This window comes from Eubalaena glacialis, chromosome 19 (genome assembly GCF_028564815.1).
Source record: "Eubalaena glacialis isolate mEubGla1 chromosome 19, mEubGla1.1.hap2.+ XY, whole genome shotgun sequence".
Taxonomy (NCBI): domain Eukaryota; kingdom Metazoa; phylum Chordata; class Mammalia; order Artiodactyla; family Balaenidae; genus Eubalaena; species Eubalaena glacialis.
The window spans coordinates 21,832,376-21,838,588 of record NC_083734.1 but is presented as its reverse complement, the minus strand read 5'-3'; the positions used below and the strand labels follow the sequence as shown (position 1 = coordinate 21,838,588).

At 41.4% G+C, this 6,213-nt stretch overlaps 1 long non-coding RNA gene across 1 annotated transcript in view; it reads right to left on the bottom strand.

Annotated features, from left to right (window-relative positions):
- Positions 1 to 259: 259 nt before the first annotated feature.
- The window catches only part of LOC133079876 (uncharacterized), a 10,685-nt gene continuing 4,731 nt past the window's right edge, over positions 260 to 6,213 (bottom strand). Inside the window, exon 3 of the long non-coding RNA XR_009698333.1 lies at positions 260 to 658. This is a non-coding gene — a long non-coding RNA (uncharacterized LOC133079876). The remainder of the gene's footprint in view (positions 659 to 6,213) is intronic.

Below are 6,213 nucleotides of genomic sequence, written 5' to 3'. Positions count from 1 at the left end.
TAGAATTCTACATTTTTCCTACAGACCCTTAATATAATAGATAAAACAATTAGTTTGGTGAAATAACATGCCTGCCGTGAGAAGCTTCTAAAACTTACTTTAAAAAAGAAAGGTACTATATTATGTAAGTTTGAGAAATGGAGAAAGGCAAAATAAACAGTTCTTAGCCACTTGTTATCCAGTCATGATTTTTTTCATTTTTGCTTATTTCTATTCTTTGTTGACTTGCAAAAAATATTTTTACATAGTTATGATCAAGTTGTACAATCAATTTTATATCCTGTGCATGTGTTTTTTCCATGTAATCTTTTTGTGAGGCACTGTTATAGACTGTATTATTCTTCCCAATACTTCATCACTCCCTATACCTATACCATGTGTAGTTCCTGAGATTACAGCTGGAGTATATTTTCCACCCCCTTGATGTCAGCTTGGCTGTATGACTTTATTTGGCCAATGAAATGTTAGTAGTTGTGATGTGTACAAAGGCTTTACCCATTTCAGTGCTGGGTCTGCTCTCTTGGGCTTCTGCTACCACCTTGTGAAGATGATGTCCTGGGCAGCCCACCAGTCACGGAGGAATGAGAGATGTGAATTCAGCTCATGGCTGGAGCCAAGTTCCACTGATCCTGACAAGATTAGCCAAAATCCAGCTGACCTGCAAATGCAGAAGTGAGAGAAAAAGACTTATTGTATGACTGAGATTCTAAGCTTGTTGTTTGTTTTGCAGCAGTAGCTGACTAATGCAGGCGTTTCCCCATGTTGTAGTGTAGTCTTCAAAATGATCATTTTTAATGGTTGCACAATATCCCAGAAGATTATACAAAATTTCAGTAATCATCCTCCTAATAATTTGGGTGACTAGCAATTTTACACTATTGAAATCAAGCCAGGCACATACTCTGCTCAGGCATATGACCTTTTCTTTCCTTGGTATATTTATGAATCCCCAGAGGTGAGATGACTGGCTCAAAAAGGTGACCTCGATAAAAGATTCACCTTATTCGTACTGTACATAACAACATACAGATTTTTTGCCTTAAACAAGAGAACAAAATGCTGACATCAGGTTTTGATGACAAAAGAGGCACTGGCGTCTCAGAAACAGGTGGCTCAGAGCACGCTGTCTGCATGCAGAGTAAAACCAAGGCCCATCACCAGAACCCAGAACCTCAGAGGAAGAATCTAACTTGGAGAATTACAGATGGGAGCATGAATTATGTAACCTTAACATTATATATAAATAAAAAGCTCTGGTCACTTGAAACCAATGTAGGGTGTTATCCCAGAGAAAAGAAAAGGCAGGATACCGCTAATCATCAATAGAACTCTGTTTTTTTGGCCACGCTGCGTGGCTTGCGGAATCTTAGTTCCCCCAACCAGGGAGCGAATCCACGCCCCCTGCAGTGGAAGTGCGGAATCCTAACCACTGGACCGGCAGGGAATTCCCATATAGGACTTGTTTTGAAGAAAGACTCTGCCATCTATGAAATGGAAAGAGGAAGAACCAGAGAGGTAAACTAGATTTCTTATGAAGCTGAGCTGACTCAGTTTCCCCAAGGTTTTGGAGAGGCTGAACATCAAATTATTTTCAAGAAGCTTCAATTTGAAATAAGCGCAAAATTTATAATAACCGTATGCTACTATTTACTGAGATGTTACTACAACCAGCTACTATTTGCTAATGTTTTGCATACATTCTCACAACTCATATGAGGTATACCATATACATGTTATCACCACTTCATAGATGGTAAAACGGAGGCGCAGAGAATTTAATTTTCTGAAAGGCACATGTCTAGTCAGTGTCCAAGCTGGATAAATATAACATTTAAACAGATTTAGTCATCTTAACTCTGAGAATGTAGAAATACTCTGAAGATACTCTCCAGAGGCGAGAGTACTCATGTTTGCTAACAGGATCCTTGGTCAAGCTCTCATCTCTAGAAAGCATTGGCCTCCACTGCAAGTGAAAACAGCTGAGTAGTCTATACTGTTTCCTATACTTAATATCTGTCAGTTCTCCCAGAGCCTCCTGATCGTTCTGGAAAAATCTGAATTTCTTCTTCTGCAAAGCTCAGGATCAGACTCAGGTCATATTCCTGACCTGTCCAAAGTCAGGGACTCCTAACATGAACTGGCAAATCCCCTCCGAGACTGCTGCATCTTGGCTTCTCCCACTGCAAACCTGGAGGAGTTTCCTGGTGATTTAGTGTAAAATCCCCATTTGCCTCCTTTTTGCAAAGTCCCTTGGTAGGGGAAGGGGAGAAATATACATCTATCTTGCTGGTTTTCAAATGGAATGGGCATTTAAAAGTTCCAGAGACAGTGTTTTCCTTCTGAATCTACCTCATGCACAAGCTGAAGGAGACTCAAGCTGCCTCTTAGTTCAGTATCTTCAGTTGACAGAGGTGACATGATTTTGAAATAAATGGGATCAGTTTTCAATTTTGTTCCTTCTTTTATTCTCAGCCTAAAATGGAAGTGAAGAACGAGGAACTAGGACACAGCCACTATGTTCGTCCTCTTTTTATTGTTTATTGCTTCAGAATCATCTCAGACCATTTGCATTTAAAGTCCACCTTCACCTCTGCTTTAATCAGGGAAAGTTGTCTTCCCTGCCCAATTATACAGCTTGGAAGAAGCATGTCTTGGGTGAGGGGGAATGAGGGAAGCACGGGCTCCCTTCCAAGACAGCCAGATATGACAAATAAACCCCATCAGTCAATGGCTAATACATCAAAATGCCTCTACAGCTCCATCCCTGTATCCTCTGATATCTAAGATTATAGCTAACATATAGTGAGTGCTTACTATGTGTCAGATACTGTGCAAAATGTTTTAAATACATTGTATCTTTTCTCATCCCCTCAATCTTTGAATTATGTATAGCAGCCTCAAGCAAGGTAGGATAAAGTCGTGTTAAGAGCTTGACTCCTAGGTTCAGATTGACCAGAGCTTTGAATTCCAACCCTATTTCTTAAGCGGCTGAATGACCTCAGGCAAGTTAATTTCCCCCTTTAAGACTCAGCTTTCTCATTTGTAAAACAGAAATAAAATTCATACCTAGGCCTTAGATAAAGATGACGGTAGAAATAAATAATATATTTAAATAAAGCCTGGCATATGGAAGGCTCTCAATAAATTTTGGCCCTGATTAGCTTTAATTTACAGTTGAGGAAAATGTGCCTTGCCTGAGACCACCTAGTAAATTCTGAACCCAAGATCTGAACCCATGTCTGCCTGACTCCAAAGTCTACTTTAGCCTCTATGCTATTCTGCCTTCCTGCACGTCAAAGTTAAATGCATGAGTCTCCATGTTAACAGTAATTTATTTGCTTTGATATGGAGACTAGGATTGGATATACTCAGAATATTTGTGATATTAGGCAACATGGTTATTGTTAGCTTCTACAAACTTTCTACAAAATCAGTATGATAACAAAAATGACTCACGTAACAGAAATGTTTAGAGAAAAGTGATTTCTACAGTAAGAAACTTTAAAAATATACCTTTCATAGGGGCTTCCCTGGTGGCACAGTGGTTAAGAATCCGCCTGCCAATGCAGGAGACACGGGTTCGAGCCCTGGTCTGGGAAGATCCCACATGCTGCAGAGTAACTAAGCCCGTGCGCCACAACTACTGAGCCTGCGCTCAAGAGCCCACGAGCCAAGACTACTGAAGCCCGCGTGCCTAGAGCCCGTGCTCCGCAACAAGAGAAGCCACCGCAGTGAGAAGCCCGTGCACCACAATGAAGAGGAGCCCCCGCTTGCTGTAACCAGAGAAAAGCCCACGTGCAGCAATGAAGACCCAACGCAGCCAAAAATAAAATAAATAAATAAAATAAATTTATTTAAAAATATATATATACCTTTCATTATGAGGTCTATATAATGACATTACAGAAAGATTAAAAAGTAGAGAATGACAATGGAATATTACTCAGCCATAAAAAGAAACGAAATTGAGTTATTTGTAGGGAGGTGGATGGACCTACAGTCTGTCATACAGAGTGAAGTCAGTCAGAAAGAGAAAAACAAATACTGTATGCTAACACATATATATGGAATCTAAAAAAAAAAAAAACGTTCTGAAGAACCTAGGGGCAGGACAGGAATAAAGACGCAGACATAGAGAATGGACTTGAGGACACGGGGATGGGGAAGGGTAAGCTGGGACGAAGTGAGAGAGTGACATGGACATATATACACTACCAACTGTAAAATAGATAGCTAGTGGGAAGCAGCCGCATAGCACAGGGAGATCAGCTCGGTGCTTTGTGACCACCTAGAGGGGTGGGATAGGGAGGGTGGGAGAGAGATGCAAGAGGGAGGGGATATGGGGACATATGTATGCATATGGCTGATTCACTTTGTTATAAAGGAGAAACTAACACACCATTGTAAAGCAATTATATTCCAATAAAGATGTTAAAAAAAAAAAAAAAGTAGAGAATGACAGGGAATTCCCTGGTTGTCCAGAGATTAGGACTCCATGCTTTCACTGCTGAAGGCCCAGGTTTGATCCCTGGTCTGAGGACTAAGGTCCCACAAGCCGTGTGATGTGGCCAAAAAAAAAAAAAAGGTAGAGAATGAGAAAACTCCTTCCTACCACTGTATCATACAGTTGCTTTCACTTTTGCTTATTCATTTCCAGTGTTAGTCCATTGGCAGATATATTTTAGCAAAGTTGTAATCATAGTATACACTGCATTTTGCATCCTGTTGGGGTCAGTTGTTCTGGAGGCCCCTTCCCACTCTGCAGTTTCCCACTGAGACACTGTCCACATTACAGCCTAAGGAGGGGTGACTCCCAGCACAGCAGATCCTCTAATGTTCCAGTTGATTTCTTGGCCAAACCCACCTGAATCTACGCCTACAGAGAGAAAGATGATGGTGGGCAAGTAAAAGATACAGAAGCTCTTCACCAAACTCCATCACGTACGGAGGTAGGGGTGGAGTGAAGACATTTTAGGGAACTCAGCAACAGAGTAACACGATTAGGATGGACGCATTCTTCTCCCCTCATTTCCCCACGGGTCAGTGTGAGAAGCTGCCATTGGTGGTTGTGCCCTCCCTCAAGGGTGCCTGTTGCCAGGCACACAATGCAGGAGGTCTGTAAAACAGACTCTGTTCATTCAAAGATACCTAAACAGTGTTGTCCAAATTTTCCTGATAAGAATCACCTGGTGTGGTTGTTAAAATTCCAGATCCTAGGCCCCTCTCAGCTCTAGGGCAGGGGCCTAAGACTCTGGAATTTGGAGATCATTTAGGAAACCGTGTATTGACTGTTGAAATGGGTGGAGACTGTGACTGAATTACAGGAAGAACACCCACTCACTACTTACAGTGCTACCCAGGAATGACCAGAGCGTCCATCAGACTGTGCTTGGAGGAAGTACCCATGTACTTGTGTGGGTTTCAGAGCCAAATGTGACAAGGTTCAAATACAGCCTCAGGTACCCAAATGTGATTTGGGCGGGTTAACTGCTCTTTCTTACATAAAATGGAAATAACAATATTATAGCCATGTCTCAGACGGTTGTCATAAAGATTCAATGCTGTGTTCCATGTGCTTGGTACAAAATCCAAGTGTCGACAAACAGTAGCTATTAAACCACTACTAAATTCTCAGTGCCTGGCATATGATGAAAACACTGCTACTTAACCTTTCTGAAGCTTAGTTTCTTCCTAGGTATAAGAGATGTCGGGGAGGGGGAAATTTCCCCCCTACCCCTCGAGTTCTTTTACCTGAAGATTGACACAAGACAAATTAACAGGAGAAAAAAAATTAATTAGAATGCAGAGAGGTCTCATAGAAATGCCTCCCCAAGTGACCAAAGAAGGCTGTTCATATAACATTTTTAGGCAGAGAAACAATTATTTGTGAAGACTTAACAAAGGGGTTTGTGCTTGGGGTAGCAGACTCAGGAAGGAACAGAGTTTGTTTATTTGGCTTTCTTAGCCTTGAATTCCTTAACTGGTGATAAGGATACTTTCTAATCTCCTGGTATAGGGAGGATACTTTCACAGGGGAGATTTATTTTCTACTTTCTGGGGGAAAACGGGGGGGGGGGTCAGAATGTTTTTTTTAATATCAGTCTTTCCCCCACCAACTGTTTCTCAAGTAATTTTCACTCAGAATAATCAATATGCCATTGTGGCATATCTTGGGGCAGCCTGCTCTGAACCCCAACACAGGGGTTCTATGAA